The sequence below is a fragment of the Pristis pectinata genome, chromosome 4 (genome assembly GCF_009764475.1).
Source record: "Pristis pectinata isolate sPriPec2 chromosome 4, sPriPec2.1.pri, whole genome shotgun sequence".
NCBI classification, from domain to species: domain Eukaryota; kingdom Metazoa; phylum Chordata; class Chondrichthyes; order Rhinopristiformes; family Pristidae; genus Pristis; species Pristis pectinata.
Genome location: NC_067408.1, coordinates 84,382,285 through 84,408,234, shown reverse-complemented (window position 1 = coordinate 84,408,234; position 25,950 = coordinate 84,382,285). Strand labels below are relative to the sequence as shown.

General features: G+C 39.8%; 1 long non-coding RNA gene across 2 annotated transcripts in view; it reads left to right on the top strand.

The window, feature by feature from the left end:
* Window positions 1-23,813, top strand: part of LOC127569900 (uncharacterized) — a 63,821-nt gene extending 40,008 nt beyond the window's left edge. Inside the window, exons 4-5 of one of the 2 annotated variants that reach the window (XR_007956259.1) lie at window positions 16,089-16,196; window positions 23,737-23,813. This is a non-coding gene — a long non-coding RNA (uncharacterized LOC127569900). Of the gene's footprint in view, window positions 1-7,514; window positions 7,537-16,088; window positions 16,197-23,736 lie in introns of those variants that run through there. The other variant, XR_007956260.1, reaches the window with a different exon arrangement.
* Window positions 23,814-25,950: the final 2,137 nt, after the last annotated feature.

Here is a 25,950-nt window from a genome sequence, read left to right as displayed (position 1 = left end):
AATTCTGCCCCTCCGTGTGCAGTAGCGGAAGGAGACTAGACTGTGGTCCTTCCCCACAGAGCCTCAGCATTGGTTGCACCGAGCTTCAGTTAGTCCCTCAGCACGTACTTCTGCTGCCTGGACTGAGCCAGTCTGCAGCATTCCCTGATGGACATCTCGCTGTGCTGGAAGACCAGCAAGTTTCAGGCAGACCAAAGGGAGTCCTTCACCGAGTTGATGACCTTCCAGCAACACCTGATGTCTGTCTCGGTGTGTGTGTCCCCGAGGATAGCCCATAGATCAGAGAGTCCTCTGTTATGCAGCCTTGCATCGCCGGGATGCAAAAAAAAGCATTCAGAACACTGAAACGCATCATCAATCACAAGAAATAATTTAGCAATGATCCTATGTGTGATTGATAATTAAAATTATGCAGATGGGGGAAAGACAGAGGTTTTTACAAACAGTTGAATGTCTGTTGAACTTTTTCAAGTTAAGAGAAGAAGGAGTAGGCTGGAATGCTAAAATGTCAATAAAACAGTTTTCTATGTGCTAATCCCTTTATCAAAATGTCAGAAGTGTGCAAATCTGGAACTACAAGAGGTCTTTTCTCACCGAATGTCATCCCATTTATTCCAACTTGATTCAGACCTCACTTCTTCTGCCATCTTTAGCATAGAATTAACAAGTGAATACCTCAGATTCAAGCCATTACAATGAGATCAGGGCCAAATCTGCAACAACACACCCTGTGGAGGAGCAGGGCATCTCGAACAGCAACTTTTGGATTTACACATCCAAAAGTTTCCGGGACCCTTGCATCTGCCTCCACACCCTCATGACATATCCACATTCTGCAAAGAGGTGGGTGACCGTTTCTTCCCCACCGCAGCCGTCCCGAGGGCAGCGTACATTGGGGTGATATGTTGTCTGTAGATGAAAGCCAGCCAAGCGAGGTCTTGGTGCTTGTTGGTCAGATCTAGCGATGAGGCATTCTGCCATATGGTTTGGACTGTTTGCTCAGGGAATGAACTCACAGAATCCAGAGTGTCCCTGTCCTGCAGTGTCTGTAGTACATTCCGCGCTGACCACTGCCTGATGGACTTGTGGTCAAAGGTGCTGAATAACCTCTTTGGGTTGAAAAATGAAATATATTCAGAACTTTTTAAAAAATGTTTACTTTATATCTCTTTTACTCTGAACCACTTCCAACATGGGAAGAGCAGAAATTTCTCCTTGTTCTTTGCTGTGAAAACCAAAGTCACTATTTTTGGTTTCCTCCACAAACTTCATTGCTTAGCCAGTGGCTTGATACCTCTTCAGGCAACTGGCCATGAACCAGACGCTTCACAACCATAATGTGTTATTTGACCCCATAATGGTTTCAGACCACTTGTTCACACCAGTGTTAAGGCTATCGATTTTCACTACTCAACATTGTCCACCTTTTCTCCTGCTTCTGCTGCCAATCTCATCCATGCCTTTGTTATATCTGCACTCAATTATTCTACACAATTTCTGCTAGCCTTCTTTATTAAACCTTCCTTTCATTTTTAGGATGAGACATTCAATAGAGGCCCTGTCTATTCACTCAGGCGTTTGCGGAGCCTCCCAAGGTACGATTTCAAGGAAGAGTAGGGGAATTATTTCTGGTGTCCGGTGTTACTGGAACAGAAAATCTAATCATTTTCTGGTCAGATAAGAGAGACAGACAACATCTTTTAAAAAATGTATTTGTTGGAAGTTGCTGTATGAAAATTGGCTGCCATTTCCTCCATATCACATTGGTGAATGCACTTCAAAATGCACAAAAGTGGTTTCAAAGCTCTCAGGAATGTCCTATCTTGCATATTGAGGCACGATATAAAAACAAGATTTTCTTGTCTTATTAAAATGGAGGTTCATCAAAACTCTGCTATTTTTGTTTCCTAAGTCACATCATGTCCCACCCTCATAGTTATTTGCAAATCTGATATAATTTACTGCAGAGGAACAGAGGATATCCATTTCCAAAAGTAGGATACAAGATTAATCCTCCTTGGTTACACATTGTTTGCTTCTTACCAGCTGATAAACAGTTGCATTTAAAGCTGAAGGACACATTGCTGAGATATTTAATGTAACTGATTAATCAGAAGAGTCATACATTGAACTATTTGTACATAATATTGAAAGATATCCCTGCTCTCCCATAATTTTTTGAGTGAAATAAAATAAATTCACTTATTATATATGGCATTCGAGATACAGTAATACACTTTAATGGTTCTAGGCTAAGGAGTGAACAAAATCAGGCAGACTATTTACATTGTATACATTGCACACAAGGATGGCATTGTTTACACACTAACTGTGAGGAGCTCTGCCTCTTTCCAAGGAATATGCTGACTCAGTCAACAATCTGATTAAACTCACTTGAATATTGTTAAATCAGTTCAGTGTGATTATTCAAACATTCCAATAGCACAAGAGTAGAATTTTAGGTACCAACAAAATATTAAAGAGCTGTTGCCTGCCTGATTAATACAAGGGTATTTTTAGCCTAATGTAAGTCATGTCAAGTACAGTTGCCATTCAGCATACATCAAAGACAATAAGAGGCACAGGTTAATGAACCGGGGTGCCAGGTAACACTGTATTTTTAGTTAAGTTTCTTCATCACCATCTCTTTCAAATGAGTTGCCTGCATCTCATTATGAGGTGGTTCCCTAATTTCCTTTTGAGAGGGTGGACCCAAGAAGCTTCAAGCAAAGGTTATATCCAGGTTCATTGCATTTGATTTATCTGTGTTGAAATGCGATAGACACCTTAGGCCCTTTGCTGACCTCAAATGTGTGGTGCAGTAGGTGGTCTCATCTTAATTAGGCCATGAGCTGCCAACACCTGCTCCACGTCAGGAAGCAGCTTGCTGGTGAAGAGGACATCAGAAATAGCCCTGTGCACACATGCCACAGACTTAACACAAGTTTCTGGAGGGAGAATGTTGCAGGCTTCAGATCAATAACAATGCCCGTAGACAATGGGTAGCAGTTCTATGTTTCTTCCCTCCTTAGGCAGGGCTTCAAAAAGTTGATAATTACACCATGGAAAGTCATGGGAGTCACAGAAGAATACTGAGTGAGGCAGGCCCAATGTCTTCCTGCTCGCCATGATTTTTCTTATAAAAGGAATCTTTTAACAGGCCTTAAGTAACATGGTCAAAGTGCCAGTGCTTCTGCAGGCATTTATCTGGCCACTCAGCATCTCGTTCAATAACTTTCTCTGTGGTACCCTGTGCCCAGTCTTTTCCTTGAAATCTTAGCCACTCCAGAATCTGCTGAGGATTTTCATAACATTTACTTTTCAATTATTTAATCTGGAACTTTGTCAAAAGATTACTATAAGGTTTGTTAAGTGTGATCTAATTTTTTTTTCATTAAACAATTGCAATGAAGCATCTCATTCTATACAGTTCATTTGAATAAATGCCTAATGCAACAAGACCTGGACAACATTCAGATGTGGGCTGATAAGTTAGAAGGAACCTTCACTTTACAAAAGTTCCAGGCAGTGATTCTCTCTATCAAGAGAAAGAATCCAATCACTTTCCCTTGCTGGCAATATCATCACCCTGTACACAAACGTTAACATTCTGGAGGGAGCGCCATGGATTGGCTATTTAAATATTGGACTGGCTATTTAAATATTGTGGTTACAAGTGCAGGTCAGAGGCTGAGAAATCTGTTGTGAGTCACTCACTCCAATTCCCTAAAACATTTCCACCATCCACAAGACATAAAGAAGGTGTGTAATATAATATTCCTCACTTGCCTCGATGAGTGCACATCCAACAACACTCCAGAGCTTGGCACATTCCAAGATAAAACAGTTTGCTTTTCTCCATGGATGCTGCCTGGCCTGCTGAGTTCCTCCAGCATCATTGTGTTTTTCATCTAGATTCCAGCATCTGCAGTCCTTTATTTCTCTAAAACCGTTTGCTTGACTGGGACCTAATCCATAGTCTTAAACTTTCACCATCAGTGGTGTGGCGTGACTGCATTGTGAGGCATCTACAAAATCCCCTCCAGCACCTCAATAAGGTTTCTTTGACATTACTCCTCCAACCAGTGACATTTATCACCAAGGATGGGTGCAGGGGAATACCTTAACCTGAAAGTTCCCACTCAAGTCACACCACATATTCCTTGAAGGCACAGAACCTCCCCATAAAAGGGATTCATCCATGACTGATAAAAGAAATTAAATATAGTATTAAATCGAAGGAAGAAATTTATAAAATTGCCAAAAATACTCGTCTGCCTAAGGATTGCAACCATTTTAGAATTCAGCAAAGGAGGATCAAGAAATTGATAAAGAAAGGCACGATCAACTATGAGATTAGACAGGCAATAAATATAAAACACTAACTAGCAGATGGAATTTAACTCGGACAAGTTGGAGGTGTTGCATTTTGGTAAGTTAAACCAGGGCAGGACTTACACAGTAAATGGTAGGGCCCTGGAGAGTGTTATGGAACAGAGAGACCTAGGGGTACAAGTACATAGTTCCCCGAGAGTGACGTCACAGGTAGACAGGATGCTAAATCATGCTTGCCTTCATCAGTCAAAGCTTTGTGTACAGGAGCATGGCAACTGTACAAGTCATTGCTGAGACCACACTTGAAATACTGTGCGCAGTTCTGGTTGCCCAGCTATAGGAAGGATGTCATTAAGTTGGAAAGGGTGCAGAAAAGATTCACAAGGATGTTACCGGGACTGGAGGGCTTGAGTTATAAGGAAAGGCTGCGACCTTTTTCCCCTGGAGCACAGGAAGCTGAGAGGTGAACTTATAGAGGAATATAAAATCATGTGGGGCATGGATAAGGTGGATGGTCACAGTCTTTTCCACAAGGTAGGAGAGTCTAAAACCAGAGGACATAAATTTAAGGTGACAGGGGAAAGATCTAAAAGGGATCTGAGGGGCAACTTTTTCCACACAGAGGGTGGTGGGTTTGTAGAGCAAGCTGCCGGAGGAAGCTGTTGAGGCAGGTACAGTTACAATGTTTAAAAGACATTTGGACAGGTTTGCAATAATATGGGCCAAACACAGGCAAAAAGGGCTAGCTCAGATAGACATCTTGGTCAGGATGGATGAGTTGGGCTGAAGGGCCTGTTTCCATGTTGTGTAACTCTATGACTGTAAGAGCATTTACATGTACATAAAAAGGAAAAGACTAGCAAGGACAAAAGTAGGTTCCTTACAGACAAATAAAGGTGAACTTAAAATGGAAACAAAGAATCAGCAGAAGAATTAAACAATTACCTTGCATCCATCTCCATGGAAGAAGACATACAAAACTTGGCAGAAATATCAGGATCAAAGGTCCAGCAAAAATGAGGAATGGAAAGAACAGACTATCAATCAAATATTGTCCGAAGTTGGAGAGCTTGAAAACTGATCAATTCCAAGGACCTGATGATCTACATCCCAAGAGTTCTGAAGGAGGCAGCCTTAGAGAAGGGGGATACTTTGGCTGTTTTCTTCCAGGTTGTAAACATTATGGAATTGTTCCTGTGGATTGGACTGTAGCAAATGTGATCCTAGAACAAAGAGAGAAAATAGGGAACTACTGACCTGTTAGCCTAATGTCAATGATAGGGAAAATGCAAGAATCTACAGTGAAGGATGTAATAATATAACAGCATGAAGAGAATAAGGGGATTGAGCAGAGTCAGCATGGATTTATGATATGAAAAATTTTTGACTATTCTGCTGGAGCTTTGAGGATATGACTAATTGAATTGATAAGGACAAACCAATGGATGTAAAGTATATTGATTTTCAGGAGCCTTTTGAACAAGTTCCACACAGGAAGTTAGTCAACAAGATTAGAACAGACTTTAGTAGCAAATAACCAGAAAGGAATGTTTTGAGGAACAGATTACAAAAGGGAATCTTCAAGGATGAATTTTGTAGAAATTGTAAAGGAATGGATTTGCAGCAAAAGGGATAGGATTTAGACAATATAGATAGGAATAAAGAGAAGAGTTGACATCCTTAATACATGTGTAATTTAGAGTACAAATCTTTTAATGAGGTGTCAAAATTAAGCACCACTAAAGATGTGCTAAAGATCCCCTGGAATTATTCCAGAGCATTGGACTTTTGGATGATAATCTTTCTCAACCAACATTATTAAAAATAGACCAATTAGTCATTCAGCTCAATACTGTGGTTGTTTACCTGAAATCTTGTTATGCTCATTACAGAGGTGAGAATGCAAATGTGTAGATGAGAGGAATGCAGTGAAAGTTAGTATAGTGAAGGATAGCATGGTGATATGGAGGAGGATGATTTTATTTGGAATGGGAATAAAGTTTGTGATGTTGTTAAGGACAGAAGTATCTTGGATCAAGGCTTGTTTAATGTTTAAGGAACACAAAGACTTGTAACTGGATACATTTGATAGGAAAACAGGTGGGTATGTATATGAGGGGAGAATTAACAGAAAGAAAAGTTAAAAGGGTGACATGAAATAACTTGGAAGGATGCTTATATGCAATGTTAAAAAAGACTAAATAGTCCACTTATCTTCCAAGGCTATGTTTCCAAATTCTTTGTATTTATCATATTCTTTGAATCATTTGCCACCTCTTCAGCGAGCACTTACTAATCTTTCCCCAGCTTTTCATGCTGACCAGGCTGTGAAAAATACAGCACACCACTATGAAGCAGTCAAAGCTTGCTACAAATGACAAAACAAACTCTCCTCACGGTTGTCAGGGAAGGTCTCTATGATGGTCCTGGTGAAGGAATGGGGGTCAATGTATCTGTAGTCAGAGGGAATGACAGGATATCGCCGATGGATCAAGGCAGGCACCTCTGGGTATTTAAACTTCCAGCCAACCTGGAATTTGGAAATCTGAAAAGAAAAATCTGTAGTTTCGTTGATAATCATAAAATGCAAGTAATTTATAGCCACTTGCATGACATCAGTAACTCAACAGCTGGATAATGCGGAATAAAACACCTTTTAGTTCATGATATAACTAATTTTAGTTGAACGTAAATTTTATAATGATAATTTTGGGATTTTAGGGAAATACTACCATGTCTTAGTCTAAAGCAAATACATCCTGGGGGTCACAACAAACAGTAATACACTTCAGTCACTTGATTGTAAATATAAGACCACATACAGAGACATTAAAGCTAACAGTCAAACCATTCAGTGTGAGAATTTATCTTTACAGAATATGAACAAGTAGGTGTAGTCACATTTATTCACCTCATTTCCATATATCTGTAACTCCTATTTCTTCATCCATATTATCAATCTCATCTTGAATGTTATAATAATTTTTGCCTCAACAGCTAATCTTGGGTGTGAATTACAAACTGCTGTTTCTTTGTGTTAAGGAGATTCTCCTGTTTCTCCACTATAAATCACTTAAATTCAGGCATGAATTTTTCTGCAGCAGTGAGATCAGCAATGCATGTTATAAATTTCATGTAGTGCACTGCTGATGGCAAATGTTTGTTGTCTTTTTAATTAGGTGATGCCACAGCGAGCACACCGCACTTCCAAACCATCAGAACCAATGGCCACTTAAAGACTTGGATTGTTTAATATTTCCTTTGCATACTCAATGTTCTTTATGGGAAAATCTATGTACAGGTCTGGCTTTAACATTTCTTAAAATAAAACACACAAAATTTAAATCAGAATAATCAAAATGGGTGGCTCATTTTATTTCTTTTTTTTGTAACTGTCTATACGGAACATATAGTCCATGGTTGTTGGATACAACAGATAAAAATCTTTGAAGAATCTTTGAGGGTGAACATTTAGTTTGCAAAATTTAATTTTCTAAATTTGCATTTTACAATCCAAATGATTTACTACAATTTATGACATGCAGCATTCAGCCAGTCTGGCTATAAACACAGTATCATTGGAAGCTATCTCCATTAATTTGCTTTGAGGACAACAGCAGAATAAAATCTAAATCCAACACTGAGCACTCACGAGTGATTAATCCACTCTTTATAATACGGACACTGCAAGTTGTTGCTCTTTCTGAATTCAACTTCATTACCAAATTGGCTTTTCTAATTTACATATTTTTGGAGTAATTCCACATGAACCCTCTCTCAGTAAATGAATCATGTTGTCGCCAGGTCACTAGTGGCACTATCTTTCATTTGAAATGACAGCAGCATATAAAATGGTGGAAGAGCTAAAAAAATAGTCATTACCCTTTGATTTTATTTGGGGTGGAGCTATGATGATTACTTCAAACTATGTATGATGGAAGAGTTGTGCAGATGTTCCTGTAAAAACAGAGATCTGAATTAATGGGAGGAGTCATTTACTCCAGAATTTCTTCTTTTGTGCTGTTCAAAGATCCCTCTAATACAGACAGTGACAAGATCCCCCAAAAATCTTGGTGTTAAATTTGTTTCTGAAGCCCTCATTCTAAACAACAACACCACTAAAAATAATTTGCTTCAGTCTATCCTGCTCCATCCTTTAACATTTTTGTCAAGTTGTCATAAGATTTGTTTTAACCTTATGTAAAGAGAAACACAAATGTCCAAGTCTTGCCATATATATGTATTGCTTCATATCAGGAAACATTTTTGTTAGTCTATGTCTTAACCCTACCTAAAACCCCAACATTGGTATTGGTATATTATTGTCACTTGTACCGAGGTACAGTGAAAAACTTGCCTTGCACACCATTCATACAGATCAATTAATTACACAGTGCATTGAGGTAGTACAGGGTAAAAACAATAACAGAATACAGAGTAAGTGTCACAGCTATAGGGAAGTGTATTTCAGGTAGACAATAAGATGCAAGGTCATAAAGTAGATTGTGAGGAGAAGAGTCCATCTCATCATGTAAGGGTTATATTTTTTATTTTTATTAATTAATATAATATATGATAATATTTATAATATAATATAATAATTATATAATATAATATATTATATTATATAATTCAATCGTCTTATAATAGTGGGATAGAAGCTGTCCTTGAGCCTGGTGGTATGTACCCTCAGGCTCCTGTATCTTCTGCCTGATAGGAGAAGGGAGAAGAGAGAATGACCCGGGTGGGTGGGGTCTTTGATTATGCTGGCTGCTTCACCAAGGCAGTGAGAGGTATAGACAGAGTCCATGGAGGGGAGGCTGGTTTCTGTGATGTCAAGACTCTCTGCTGTTTCTTGCAGCCCAGGGCAGAGCAGTTGCCATACCAAGCCGTGATACATCAAGATAGGATGCTTTCTATGGTGCATCGATAAAAGTTAGTGAGTGTCAAAGGGGACATGCCAAATTCTTTAGCCTCCTGAGGAAGTATGGGCACTGGTGAGCTTTCTTGGCCGTGGCATCTATGTGGTTAGACCAGGACAGGCTATTGGTGATATTCACTCCAAGGAACTTGAAGCTCTCAACCCTCTCAACCTCAGCACCATTGATGTAGAGAGGTGCATGTACACCACCCCCTTTACTGAAGTCAATAACCAGCTCATTTGTTTTGCTGACATTGAGAGAAAGGTTGTTGTCATGACACCATGTTACTAAGCTCTCTATCTCCTTCCTGTAACTCCAACTCATCGTTATTTCAAATTCATTGCAAATTGGGGTACAGCAGAGGAATATTGACTAATAAATAATTAATGCTTATCAATGATCTGGATTATAACATTTTAGCCATGAGGTTAGACTGGAAATATTGGGATTTATCTTCCTGGAGAAAATAAGATTGAAGGGGAATTTTGACAGGTGTATAATATAGAGTAAATAGAGGGGTGTTGTTTTCATTAGTGGATGATTCAAGCCCAGGGGCACAGGTTTAAGATTTTGGATAGAATATAAAAGGGAATTGTGAGGAAATAGTATCTTCTCAGTAAATGCTTATGACCTGGATTTCACTGCCTGTAAAAAGTGGTAGAAACTGAATCAAAGCCTTCAAAAGAAAATTAGGTATGTGCTTGACAGACAAGAATTTGCATAGCTATTGAGGAAGTGGGGGAAGGGGGGAAAGTGGGCCTGATCAGGTTGCTGTATTTGTAGTTGGCATAAACCCAATTGCCTGAATGGCCTCCTTCAGTTACTGTAATAATTCTATGATTTAATAGAGTATCTAAACGTGTTTGATCATTTGAAGAGCTTATTCTTGGTCTTGTGACTTATTAAGCAAAGGCATCCATACTATATTATTATCCAGTACATCTAATTAAAATCATTACCAAATGCATCAATATACTTGCTGTGCTTTGTGATTTTGTTCACCTTTATATTGCCAATAATTCTCAAAACATATTAAACTTGTCATTATCTTTAGGAGTAGTCAAATAGAAGTGCCTCCATGGTGCATCAGTTGGGAGGGGCTTTGGAATATCCTCCTCAGATTTGTTTGCCCACAGAAATTCATCTCCATCTTGTGCTGACTCCACAATGTTATACTGACCAACAGGTCTACAACAGAACCAGTCCAGGGAAGACCAGTGTCAAACGAGGCTGCATTATTGCTTCAACACTTCCCTCAGTCCTTTTTCACCACAATGTTGTACATCACCTCAGCACAACGAGAGCAAATCTTCAGACAAATGAGAAATTGTTCAACCTATGGCAACTACACTCAAGAACCAAAATCACCCAAACCTCAAGTGGTTGACCTGCAGTATATAAACAATGCTTCTGTCTGCACATGCTTGAAGACATAACTGCAGAGCTCCATGACGTTGTGGACTTGTCCACTGAAGCATGAGAGGATAAGCCTTACACTCAACACCAATAAGGCAAAGGTCTTTCATCAACCTGCCCCTTCTGCGCTACGGTTCTCTACAACAATTAAGGTTCACGACAAGACCTTGGAAAAGATGGAATGCTTCCTGTATCTTGAGATCCACCTCTTTGAAGGCAGACATCAGTGATGAAATTCACCACTGCCTTCAATGTGCCAGCGAAAAAGGATATTGGAAAATCTGACGCAAAACTCATGGTCTACCGAACAACAGCGATCCCTGCTTTTGTTTGCTTTTTTATCTGGGAAAATAATTAATTGGCCGATCTTTCCCAGTCAACAGTAAATGGATACCTCAAAGAAATTTGCCCGCAAAGACTAAGTAGATCTGTGGTGTGAATTTTCCCTTCTTTGCTTTGATTTGGACAAGGTATCTTCAGAAGTGGTCTTGGGGCATCCAGTATCAATGATGTAATCAATAAGGTTGAGTAGTCAATCTGATTGTCACAGATTCACATGGTCTGCAAAACCAGTCATAAAAATACAATTTTTCTAACTTATTGAACAATTTACAGGAAGTGACATAAAGATTTAGACATACACCTGAAGTTAAGGCTATATCTTAATTTTTAAATGCTAATCTGAGGGGAATGCCAACCCACACATATAAATTTGGTTCTCAGGGCTAAAGAGACTGGTCAGTAATAATTTATACCTTCTTCCATTTCTTAAGCTTCGTAAGTGGTTACGAATTCAATTAATCTCAAATAACATCTTCAGTTGTTCTTAAATAAGAATAGTGCATTTAAAGTAAAAATGTATCTAAAACTATGATCCTGTGTTGATTAAATCAATGAAGTTCAAACAGCATATTTTGTGAAGCAGCGTGATATTCCTGACAGAACTTTGGATTTCCATATTTGGAGTTATGCAGTTATTAGAAATTACTGTCAGTTATTATAGTGTAATGACGGTAAATGCTGATTGCTTTGCTGCAGTTACAACTTCAAATTCCAGGTCAATGTTCCTTTACAAATAATATAGTTCAGATCTTTCTTTAAAAAAATTTGCCTGAACATGTTGAGAATAAAGTGTGGGCCAGTTTCTGGGAATCAAAGCTTAATATTATTCCACTATCTGGATTTCAGAGTATCCAGTTAATGTACAAATTTCTGTAGAGAATATGTGTTAGGTTTTCATATTAACAATATTGAGAAGTGGCTACAAATTAAATCTGAATATATGAGTTGAGATAAAGAATAAGGGGTCACTGTGGGTTATTCTTTGAAGAAATGTGCAGTACTGTAAATATACAGAGTCCTTTAGAGTTTATGCTAATCATTCAGTTTCTCACAGATCCTCGGGGGAGGGGTTTAAAAAATTTAAGTTATCAAATTTGCCAGTGATTCCTTCTTCAACCTCCGTATTATATTTTCTACTTCTTTTTTCATCTACACTTTCAAAGTCTTTTGTTGCCACTACGTGAGACAAAGTACACTAATCATTCAGTCAAAATTGATTGAAGTTTTAGCCTCTTGGCACAAGAGCACCAGTCTTAAGCAGAGCAAATGCTACTCAGTTTGTCTGGAATGAATTCAAATAATATTTCATTGCTTTAGCAACAGCAGCAGCAGCAATGTATTTGTGGGCATTTTCTCAGTATAGGTACCTTTATCATGTGCATTACCTCTATGTCATACAGCCAACCAATTGGATAGTCACAACTGAGAAACAATTTTTAGATTCCACGTTTATCTAAATGACCCTTTTGATATGGCCTATAAGTAAATAAATTTTGGTTAACTTTTTGGTGACAAGTAGGAAGTTTGGACAGAGCCAAGTTTTCATTTTGTGATTGTGCTAGAAGAGGAAAGAACAATTTTAGCAGTTTGATTTTGCCTGGATTAGATGAAAGCTTATTCAAACACCTCCTCTGTTCTGATATTCTTTGAGTGAATTGGATTGAAACATTACTTAACCATTAGCTAGCTGAATAAACAGGAAATCAAGTTCTGATGAAGGGTCTCAACCCGAAACATCGACTGTTTATTCCCACCATAGATGTTGCCTGACCTGCTGAGTTCCTCCAGCATCTTTTGTGTGTTATTTCATATTAGAACGGAGTTTGTTGCTGAATTCCAGCTAATTGCTCTGAAACAACTATTGTGACTGATTAAAATGAGCCACACAAAAGCTGTAACTGGGAGATCTAAAAGTCTTTATTAAACACAACAGATGTTCTGGAGAGAATCTGGAATTGTCTCCCAACACAATGTTTTATACTTTTTAAACACAAAGATAACAATAAACGATTAACTACAGCTTCAATGGCTATAATCACCTACTTTAAGATTTTGAATATAGACAGGTAACTTTGCATAATTATATTTACAATGGTAGCACTTCCCAACTAGCAGAACTGCTTTGAATATTTACAACTTCTGAGTACAAAAGCTTCTGAGCACAAACTCCCAGACACCGAAAATGTATCTCTTTTGTTACAGTGTTAAGGAATGCCTTCATAAATATACAACTAGCCAGAATATTAAGTGACAAAACAGACCTGCCCTGAACTGCGCATTAACTGGCAGGGATACACTCTTAATGATGTGTTAATACAGGAGATGGCCACTTAATGCCTTCCCTGATCTCGTCCTGAACTTTTCAATGAGCACCAATTAACATGAACAATCATCTATTGTCATTCCCTGTATTGTTTTAATGGTACACAATCAGAATGTCCCACACCCAACAATTGGTTTGATGACCCCAAAGTGTCAGTTAAAGTTAAATTGTGAACAGGTTTTATTTCCTGAAGTTACACACACAAAATGCTGGAGGAAGTCATAGCAGTCCTGATGAAGGGTCTGGGCCCAAAATGTCGACTGTTTCCCTCCAGGGATACTGCCTGACTGCTGAGTTCCTCCAGCATTTTATGTGTGTTGCTCAAGATTTCCAGATTCTGCAGTCTCTCATGTATCTCCATTTTATTTCCTGAAGACTGGTTCTGCAGTCTCTCGTGTCCTCATTTTAATTAATATCTCCTATCCGTAACTTCATAACTCCAGAATAATCGTGAACAACAACTACACACTGGCATTTATATGACTATCTGGAAAATCCTCCAAGTTTATAGCTTTTACAAACACAGGCCAAATTTTCCCCAGCCATTTATTGCCCTATTCTTCTCAAGCAGTCTATCAGGATAGCATCCAATCTAGTTTTGTGGGTTCTGAGGTGGTTAATGTGGGAACCACGGAATCTTCTGTAGACGTGGCAGGTGGGTGGGCAACTTATGAGAAAGTATGCTTCTCCTTCCACTTATACCAGGCTTCAGTGTGCAAGCAATGCATGGTCTTGAGGTTCTCAATACTATTCCAAATGCTTCTTCTCCACTTTGAGCAGTCATAGGCTAGAAATTCCAGAAGTCAGTGGGAATGTTATATTTTTTTCAAGGAAGCTTTCAGCACATCCTTGAATCTTTGCCTCTGTCCACCTGGTAATCTCTTCCTATGGCAGTGGTGGGAGTAGAGTGTCTGCTTAAGGAGTCTGATGTAAGGCATGCGAAAGATATAGCCTGCCCAACCAAAATGACTGAGTGTACCTAGGGTCTCAATATTGGGGATGTTGGCCCTGGAGAGGAGATTTATATTGATTTATTTAACCTTCCATTGAATTTGGAGTTTTTTGGTGAGTCAACTTTGGTGATATATGTACAGGGCCTTGAGATGCTTGCCGCAGGTAGTGCAGGTCTCAAAAGTTTATTGGAGGACATGGATCACCGTTGCCCAGCAGACTACAAATTTTGTGCCAGGATTGAGGTCTTGAATTTTAAATGCCCCCAAATGCAAAGCCAGTGCTGGTGCATTTGAAGGCTGTGTGAATTTCATTTTCAATGCTTGCCTTCTCTGAGAGGTGACTCCTGAGATATTAGAAGTGGTCTACATTTACACGGTTTCACTGGGAACCTTTCTGGTCAAAGAGCAGTGTGTGCAGTAGGAGTTGGTAGAGAATCTTTGTCTTAACAATCCATTTGGTAAGCATTAGTGCTGGAAGAAGTCATCCACAATGGTATCAAACAACTGTTACTCAACAAAAACAAAGCTCAGTATTGTTCGGATGAGGCTCTGCTGGGCTGCCTCCATACCAGACCTTGGCATAGCTTTGCTCAGAAATTAACAAGAACTCAATTCCAAAGATCAAGATAGTTGACGGTGTTTGTTGTCAAGATAGCTTTTGAATGACTGTGGTATCGGAGAGGCCAGGTAACAGTTAAGATGAGATAAGATATCTTTATTAGTCACATGTACATCGAAACACACAGTGAAATGCATCTTTTGCGTAGTGTTCTTGGGGGCAGCTCACAAGTGTCGCGACGCTTCCGGCACCAACATAGCATGCCCACAACTTCCAAACCCGTATGTCTTTGGTGTAGTGGAAATTAACTCGTGGCTGGAGTCATATCCGCATAAAGAAGAGCCCAAAACACGAGAGGGCACTCTCCTAGGCCCAACTGTATAAGATCTTCTTTGAAACTTCACCCAACCATAAAGTTAGATGTAGATTATTTTGTTGATAATTGAACATCATGGGCACATCCCTCCCCACCATCGTTTGTATCCTACAGGAGGCGCTGCCTCGACAAGGCAGCATCTATTGTCGAAGATCCTCACCATCCAAGCCATGCCATCTTTTTGCAGCTAGAATTGGGCAGAGGGTACAGAAGCCTGAAATCCCAACCACCAGGTTCAAGAACAGCTACTTCCCTTCAACCATTCGTCCATGAACCAACTGGCAAAATCCTAATCACCATAGCTGAGCAACACTATGACCACTTTCACCACTTTGCACTAAAATTGACTTTTTTTTGTTCTAATTGTGTTCTTTCTTGTAAAAGTTGTGTTTTATTTATGATTTTCTTGTGAATGCTGCTTATATGATGCTATTTGCTTGTGATGCTGCTGCATGTAAGATTTTCATTGCACCTGTGCATACATGTACTTGTGCATATGACAACAAACTCGACTTTGATTTTGAACAGTATTCAACTCCAATTTTAATGCCCCAGATAACAAATCAAACTTGAGGTTAATATGTAGTGCATTACCACAAGTGAGTCACACATGTAAGACCATTACTACATGCACTAATAACAAACATGCCTGCTTCCTCTAATGGTTTGGATTGAATTGGCCTAGTCCCTCCATCTGGACTTGCTGCCAGACATCCACTCAAACTTGCACTTTCTTGGGCCATGCACAGAGGGCCAATCTCACTGTATCCCAGAGTCTGGTTACATTTTCTATAACCGGTATGGCTCGGGTGGACATTGTTGACTGTAAATGTTATAAATAATATTAATAATTTTTTTTAAGTCTCCAATTTTCAGGAATACAATTTTCAGAAAAGCAATGAGAAATCCTGAAGATTTTGTGAATGAGATTAACCAAAACACAGAAGTAAACCAAAGTAATTTTTAAAAGGTAAGTAATATTCTCCTTTGTCTCATAAATCTTTCTCCTATGCCAGGATCTCTTATAAAGGAAATATATGTAACAATAAAAGGACCCATAACAATGATCCTTCCATAATGATCAGCATGCATAGCAGATGAATTAACAAGTCCCTGTGGTAACAAAAAGAGATAAAGGAAATTCATCATTGGTAATGCTCATCATATTTTAGAACCATAGAACAATACAGCACAATACAGGCCCTTTGGCCCACCATGTTTGTGCTGACCTTTAACCACGCCTAAGACTATCTAACCCCTTCCTCTCACATATCCCCCTATTTTAAATGCCTCCATATGCTTATCTAACAATCCCTTGAACTTGACCAACGTATCTGCCTTCCACCACTACCCCAGGCAGCACATTTCATCCACCAACCACTGCCTGGTTGAAAAACCTCCCTCTGATATCTCCCTTGAACCTCCCACCCATTACCTTAAAGCCATGACCTCTTGTATTGAGCATTGGTGCCCTGGGAAAGAGGCGCTGGCTGTCTACTCTATCTATTCCTCTTAATATTTTGTTATACCTCTATCATGTCTCCCCTCATCCTCCTTCTCTCCAAAGAGTAAAGCCCTAGGTCCCTTAGTCTCTCCTCGTAATCCATACTCTCCAATCCAGGCAGCATCTGGTAAATCTCCTCTGTACCCTTTCCAACGCTTCCACATCCTTCCTATAATGAGGTGACCAGAACTGGACACAGTACTCCAAGTGTGGTCAAACCAGAGTTTTGTGGAGCTGCATCATTACTTCGCAGCTCTTAAACTCAATCCCACGATTTATAAAAGCTAACATCCCATAAGCTTTCTTAACTACCCTATCCACCTGTGACGCAACTTTCAGTGATCTGTGGATATGAACCCTCAGGTCCCTCTGCTCCTCCACACTACCCAGAATCCTGCCATTAACCTTGTACTCTGCCTTGGAGTTTGTCCTTCCAAAGTGTACCACCTCACACTTCTCCGGATTGAACTCCATCTGCCACTTCTCAGCCCAGCTGTGCATCCTATCAATATCCCTCTGCAAGCTTTGACAGTCCTCCACGCTATCCACAACACCACCGATCTTTGTGTCGTCTGCAAAATTGCTAACCCACCCTTCTACCCCCTCATCCAAGTCGTTAATAAATATCACAAAAAGTAGAGGTCCCAGAACCAATCCTCGTGAGGCACCTCGAGTCACAGCCCTCAAATCTGAATGCACTCCCTCCACCACAACCCTCTGCTTTCTACAGGCAAGCCAATTCTGAATCCACATGGCCAACCCTCCCTTGATCCCATGCCCTCTGACCTTCTGAAGAAGCCTACCATATGGAACCTTGTCAAACGCCGTACAAAAATCCATGTAGACCACATCTACTGCACTACGCTCATCAATCTTCCTGGTCATTTCCTCAAAGAACCCTATCAGGCTTGTGAGATTTCCCTTCACAAAGCCATGCTGGCTGTCCCTAATCAGTCCATGATTCTCTAAATGCCCATAGATCCTATCTCTAAGAATCCTTACCAACAGCTTGCCCACCACAGACGTAAGGCTCACTGGTCTGTAATTCCCTGGACTATCCCTACTACCTTTTTTGAATAAGGGGGCAACATCTGCCACCCTCCAATCCTCCGGTACCATTCCCGTGGACAACGAGGACTCAAAGATCCTAGCCAACAGTTCAGCAATCTCCTCCCTCGCCTCGCGGAGCAGCCTGGGGAATATTCTGTCAGGCCCCGGGGACTTATCTGTCCCAGTATTTTCTAACAGCTCCAACACATCTTCTCTCGTTATCTACATGCTCCAGAACATTCACCTTACCAGCACTGTCATCTGCGTCATCAAGGCCTCTCTGGTTGGTAAATAATGAAGAGAAGTATTCATTGAGAATCTCACCCACTTACACAGTTTCCAGGCACATCTTCCCACCTCTGACTCTAATCGGTCCTACCTTTACTCAAGTCATCCTTCTGCTCTTCACGTCCGTGAAAAAAGCCTTGGGATTCTCCTTAACCCTACTTGCCAAAGCCTTTTCATGTCCCCTTCTTGTTCTCCTCAGCCCCTTCTTAAGTTCCTTCCTTGCTACCCTATATTCCTCATGAGCCCTATCTGATCCTTGCTGCTTACACCTTATGTATGCTGCCTTCTTCTTCCCAACTAGTTGTTCCACCTCTCTTGTCACCCTTGGTCCCTTCACCCTGCCATTCTTTCTCTGCCTTACCAGGACAAATTTATCCCTAACATCCTGCAAGAGATCCCTGAAAAATGACCACATCTCCATAGTACATTTCCCTTCAAAAATGTCATCCTAATTTACACTCTCAAGTCCTAGCCTTATAGCCTCATAATTTGCCCTCATTTTCATACAGTCTTTCTCAAAAGTTATTCACTTGTGTCGTGGCATAGTGTTGATTACTAAAAATTAGGTCAAACTTACTGGAATTATAGGTTTATAGAACATAGAACAGTACAGCACTGGACAGGCCATTCAGCCCACGATGTTGTGCCGATCTTGATGCCAATTCATAATAAATGTCCTCCTCCTGTGTATCATCCATATCCCTCCAATCCCTTCATATTCCTGTGTCTATCTAAAAGCCTCTTAAACTCCACCAAACTGCTTGCTTCCACTACTACCCCTGGTAACCTATTCCAGGCACCTACCACTCTCTGCGTAAAAAACTTGCCCCTCACATCGCCTCTAAACATCCCCCCCCCAACCTTAAAAACATGTCCACTGGCGTTTGACATTTCTACCCTGGAGAAAAGATTCTGACTGTCTACCCTGTCTATGCCTCTCATAATTTTAAAAACCTCCATCAGGTTTCCCCTCATCCTTCGATGCTCTATGAAGAACAATCCAAGTTTGTTACAGCTCATACCCTTTCCTTATAGCTCATACCTTCTAATCCAAGCAGCATCATGGTAAACCTCCTCTGCACAGTCTCCACATCCTTCCTATAAAGGGGTGACCAGAACTGCACGCAATACTCGAAAGTGTGGTCTGACTAAAGTCTTTTGTAGCTGCAGCATGACTTCCTTTGGCATAGTCAAATGGCAGAAAGTCCTGGGTGAAGCACAAATTAGAACTGAGGAGGAACAATTATTGATGAAAAGTTAGGAGAAAAATGTTGCTGACAGAAGATCAGGATAAGTTCCCCCTTGGCTAAAGAACCATGAGATTCATATCCCAGAAGTACTGCTTTAAAATGGATATATTAGTTTCATTTACAGGTTGTAGGCATCATTGCTAAAATTGGCATTTATTGCCCATTCCTCATTCCTCATTCCTGAACTGGGTGGTTTAATTGGTCATTTCAGATGGCAATCGAGAGGTGATTTAGCAAAAAATAACATATGGAGGGTGTTTAAAGACCAACTGTACAGAGTACAAGACAGGTATGTTCCAGTGAGAAATAAGGACAAGCACAAGGATGGCAAGGTAGGGGAATCTTGGATGACAAGGGAAGTGGTAAATTTTGTCAAGAAGAAAAAAGGCGTATGTAAGGTTTAGGAAGCTAAAATCAAACAAACCCCTTGAGTATCATAAAGAAGCCAGAAAATAACTCAAGAAGGGAATTAGGAGAGATCACAAGATCACAAGACAAAGGAGCAGAAGTAGGCCATTCGGCCAATCGAGTCTGCTCCATGAGCTAAACTAATAGCATTCCTATCTAGCCCCAATTTCCGGCCTTATCCCCCTATCCCTTGATACCTTGACTAATTAGATACCTATCAATCTCCTCCTCAAACGTTTACATGAACATTCTTTTATTTTTAAAACCCTCCAGTGAAGTAATAGTAATGGATGGCTCTGGGTGTGAGGTCACCTTGGAAGTGGCCAAGAAGTGTTTATGCAGCACAGCTACTGTCAATTGTTTGAGCCCACCAAGATCAAATTTAACCAACAGTTATGTTTTTTAATGAGTTTGGCACATTTCTTATCCAGCTGTTGGGCATGAAATCCTGCTCCTGATTAAATGATATTTCAAATTTGGTAGTCCAAGGAAAGCGCTCTTTTTATTTCTCCTGGATTAACATGTTGTGAGCACCCTCTGTCGACATTTCATTTTCAGGTAAAGTGGTATGGAATAATTAGAAGCATTAAAAGAAAAGTCTATGGGAAGTATTCTCTTTGTTGACATGTTATTGCCATTGACAGCTTAAGAAATGAAAGTTTAAAATTTAAAACAGTTTATAAAATTGCTAAAGTTTTAATGATTTATTGTACAGCCTATTTTAAAAGAAGCTTATCTTACACAATATATTTGTTCCAAAAGAAATTTGGAGATAGGTGAAACTGCCTATGAATAGTGTCGATAATATCCAAATTATTGACATTATGTCATCACGAGCTAGAGCTTTTCTGATATTTTGTCTTTGATTTATTTATTTTGTGCCAATGTGTTATGGACTTGTTGACACTCCTGTGTTTCTGTTAAGGGAAACAGAAACAAAATTAAACTCAATATTGCGTTAAGATGCAAGATTTATTTTTTAAAAGCATCTTTCTCGTTACTCTTTCACATACACACACACGAGTTTTGATGACTCCAGAATGTGGTTGTCTTGCCAATGGGGACATAGTTTAAACTTTGTTCTCCATCCTTGCGTTGCTGCTAGGCCAACATCTACCTCTCATTTTCCAAATGCAAGATGCAATGTTTCACAGTGTTAAATGTTAAGAAATTAGTATATGTAAATCACATACACAGTGGTTCCCACAGCTAATTTCTACTGGTGACCAAATGAACATGAACATGATAGTCTGAAAACAGTTACCTCTTCTTTCTCCCTCACAAATTAGCATGGCCAGGACCATTACCTTGGAACTTGAAGGAACTAGATCTGTAGTTGGCATAGGCTGCAGTAGTCTAGACTTTATTATTCTTAATTATAATAGTTTGCAGTTTCTGAAGAAGAATCTGAGTACTGGAAAATGTTAAAGGTAAGCATTCTGGTCATTCTTTTGATTGAAGGGACTTGGGCCACATTTATGACATAACTCCTTTAACATGGAAACCATTTTCTGCTACATTATGAGCCAAAATTGATGCCAAACTGACAGAATGATGCTCAACTAACATATGGTATTATAATTACATAGCCCATAATGTGTTAAGTTAATGTGTAGGCAGGGTCTGCCAACATCAAACTATGCATAATTAGGGCAATGCCCATCTTACTATTATCAACTGATAGATTTAAATAATGAACATATATTGCATACTCCCATCATAATTTCAATTATGCTTAGTTTGCCCTTTTCTGTTCTCTGCACTTTGGACTCTTTATGGTGTTTATGACTGTAATAAATAAAAAAATGTCAGATAACTTGGAGAAACGCACCACTTGGCATTATCCAAGCTAATTGATGGCGTCTTGTTCTCCTGCCAAAAAGTTCTTTAAATAGGTCAGAGTCCATAAGAACATTTTCTTCCAATGAAATCAAATAAATCTGTTTGATGTAATAGGAAGAATTAAGAATTAATGCTGAATTTAACTCATTCACCTTGTGGGAGTTGGACCACATGTCTGGAACAATATGTAATTACTACCTTGATCCTGTCCGATGTTCATAATCATCACCAGGGCAGCCCAGCATGTGCTTGGAGCAGGTGGAGCCTCAGTGAAGCATTTAAATTAAAATCCTGTGATGTCAATTTGCAGCAAAAAAGCAGTGCACAACAGTGTTGGACTAGCTTGGTACAATTATGCAGTATGTGTGATATCACAGTTAGAAGTGCTGAAATTATTAATATCAGTGTTTCATACATTGGGGGAGGCTGGGATCGGATGGGATTGTGGGCAGGTGTAATTTAGAGACAGTAACACAACTTCCTCACCCCTGCTGTCTCAGTCACATTGCGTAAGTACTTGCGGAACTTAAGCCATGCTCTGGATGGGCTGTGGGCATAGATGTTATCTGCTACCAGATCTGACATAACATTTATTTGGGTAACTTCCTGCCTGGCAAAAGAAACTGTGTACGTCCTTCTGCAGTCATCTGCTCCATGAACATCTCAGCCAGAGGAGCTCAGAATTAAGATATCTTGTGAAATTATTACAATGGAAAGAAAAGTTGCGTGCACTGTGAAATGGACAGTCAATTCCTTTTGTACTGTTCGGCATTTTCATTAAAGATCAATTTTGTCTCATTCAAGCTATAATTTGGAGGGTGTGCAGCTTGTAAGTGAGGCTTGAGCAAATTGGAATCAGAACAGTAACATTGGTCAAGCAACATGATCACCTGAAGAATGCCTGCAATGAAAGAAAATGTTTCAAAAATACAAAAAAAATGCAAATAAGTCCTGAACCAGTCACTCTGCAATATTTTGATAAGTATATGCAATATAAAACTTGCAGCATACTTCTGTCCCCGGTATACAGGAAATTACATCAATACCAGACAAATCTGTATGCGTTATGTTGGTTTTATTGAACTGGCATAGTGATGTGGGATGAATTAACTCTACTTTGCATTTATATTTTAAGTCATTTGTTGAAATCTTGCTTAGAAATGTTCTGACATCTGATATAAAGGCAAACTGAAGAAGTCTAATGACTAAAATCTATACAAAGAAAGTTGATGATAAACATAGCGACTATTTTCCATGATGTATTTCCTTGACTGTATTCCATCATAAACCTGAGTGATCATTTAATCACATAATTTTTAATGTTTGTTAATTAATTATTGGATTATATTGACAAAGGAAAATAATCTCACTCTGGAAATTCTACACAGTTACACCACTTAATGAAAACTAATTTGTACCATCTTCACTTGCTGCACCTTACTTCCACCTTCAGGTTAGAAATGAGACCATTTGCAACAAGTGAAACAGCCCATTCAGCAAGACTTAGACAATATCCAGGGATAGGCAGATAAGTGGCAGGTAACATTTGCCCCACAGACATGCCAGGCAAGGACCATCACCACCAAGAAAGAATCTAACAACAGGGCTGAATATTCAGTGGCATTGCCTTTGCTGGGTCCTATCCATCAATATTCTGGAGGGTTACCATTGACCAGAAATGCAGCTGGGCCAGCTGCATAAATACTGTGACCACAAGTGAAGGTCACAGACTGGGATTCCTGTTGCAAATGATCACCTCCTGACACCTCAAAACCTTTCCATCATCTCCAAAACGCAAGTGAGGAGTGTGATGGAATGCTTTCCATTTGCCTGCATGAGTGCAGCTCCAACTACTCTCAAAACATTTGACACCATACAGAAAAAAGCAGACTGCTTGATTAAGACAGCGGATGCAGTGTGTACCATATACCAACTACACTGCAGTTACTGACCCAGGCTATCCTGACAGCACATCCCAAACCTACAACCTCTGTCAACAAGGACAAGGGCTTCAGGTGCAGATGCATGGGAAAAATACAACTTGCATTTTCCCCTCCAAGTCAAGCACCATCCTGACTTGGAAATAGATGGCTGTGCTTTCATTGTCATTAAACCTAAATCTTGCAACACCTTTCTAAGCTGTTTCTTTTTAAAATCTTTATTTACAGCACGGTAACAGGCCCTTCCGGCCCAACGAGTCTGCACCGCCCACTTAAACCCATGTTAACCTACCTGTACATCTTTGGAATGTGGGAGGAAACCAGAGCACCTGGAGGAAACTCACGCAGTCACGGGGAGAACGTACAAACTCATTACAGACAGCGACGGGAATTGAACCCCAATCGCTGGCAGTGTAATAGCGTCACATTAACTGCTACGCTACCGTGCCACGTTTTGTTGGAGTACTACTTTGTCACTGCCTTCTCAAGGACATATAGGGATGGGCAATAAGGAAGGTCAAAAAATTGAATATTGTTTTTATTATTTTAAAATTCCTTATATTTTGTACCATTCAGGTAAAGGAACTGTAATGCATAACCTTTAAATGCCAGATGGTTTGCTAAGCAGTAATCATACCTTGTTGCACCAATAGATCTCACTTTTGCCTTATGTAACAAAGTGCTAGATTTCCAGAATATTTTGTAGTGAGACTAGTTCCTATATGGCTTCAATTCATAACAGTTGCAGTGATTTTCCCTTGATTGTAGCAAGGAGGCAATAAACTGCACAGCTAACAGAGGCACATCAAATCCCTGGGGCAGCAGCCTTAGGGTTTCTGCATTAAACTGTGTATACATTGTAATCTGTAGTTGCCACCAATTTAATCTACCTATATTTTTTTCCCTGTAGGCAGCTGAGAGACCCAAATTTTGAAGTACAAGTGCATTATGACAATTTCCAGCACATTTGCGACGATCCTTTGTATGCTGTCACATATCACTTATACATTCAGACAATGGAAGCCATTTGTGATGGAGATTATTTGCAAAGATTCACAAAACAATGTGACTACCAACTATTACACCTTCGATCTTAGAGAACCCACAAAGCCCATAAAATTCATATAAAAAGAAGCTCTTTCTTTGTGCTATCTTGCTACAATACAATGGTTAACCAACTGGATCGTTCCAGATCCAGCCGTTGCCTAGACTCAGCATATGCTTGGCTGGACTGACCTTTACTGGATTTGGAGGGCCAGATGAGCTGCCCTTTGTGCCGAAGAGGAGCAGGCTCTGGATAATGAGTCCTGCAGGTCCTTGCCATCCACCCCCACAGAGATATTTAAAAACTATTCAAATATATGTGTATAACTAAAAAGGAAAAAAAAACATATAACTTACAATTCATTTAAAACATTAAAATAAAGTGAAATGAATGGTGTTGCCATTTCCTTTCCAGTCTTCCCTGGCCTGTAGCTGTGGGCCCAGATGTGGTGCATCTCGTCCCTCTACTCTGCACATCAGTGCTCTGCCACTGGGTTCAGGGATACCTGTAGCTCATCTTGAACATGCGCATTTTACTGAGCATGCATGCAAGTCAAAGATGTGCTTATGGTTGAACAGCTGACAACCGGCAGTTCCTTACAGAACAGCTGGCCATCAGCAACTTCGATTTGGCCTAGTAATTCTCCAGCATTCTTCCAAAGCTTGTCATTCACCTGATGAATGCATGAAGTCTGGCTATTATTAGAATTTCTGCCTGGAATGAAGCAATGCCATAAAAGCTCAGTATAATCATCCCTTTCATAGCCAAAGAGGGAGTTGTGCAGCCAGATGACCTTGGCTGCAGTTCTTTGTGCACTATTGTCTTAGATGAAGCACATTCTGCTTGCACACATAACTTCCCTAAGATTCTCATGTGAATCTTGTTATTTGCATATTCTAAGGAGACAATGATAAGCAGTGAAGTTCAATCTCCTGGAATTACTTGCTCTGTTCTGTGATGCTTATTCCTCAGCTCATGAAGAAGTGCATGCCAATGGACAACACCATACACTCCCCTGTGATAGCCTCAGGCTGGTTGCCATGTGCAGACAGAAACAAGTTCAAATCTGTTCAGGCAGAGTACTACCCCTCCCTAAAAAAACACACACACACACAACAAAAAGTTGTTTCCAGCTGTGTTGACCTCTGCAGAGATGTTCATATCCTTTGGTTTCACAAATTTCTCACTTGGTCTTTGTCAGTTGATTCTGGTGGTAGTTGTCCTTTTCAGTTCGGAAGATAACTACTTAGCAGTACAAGTGCAAAAGCAGAAGATTTGTTCATGTTGTATCGCTGGTCCATATTGTATAACAGGCAAAAAGTTTCTTTAGATTTAGCAGACAGATCAGGGGAGAAAGAAAACGTAATTAAAATTTAGTGGTAACACAGTGTGGAATA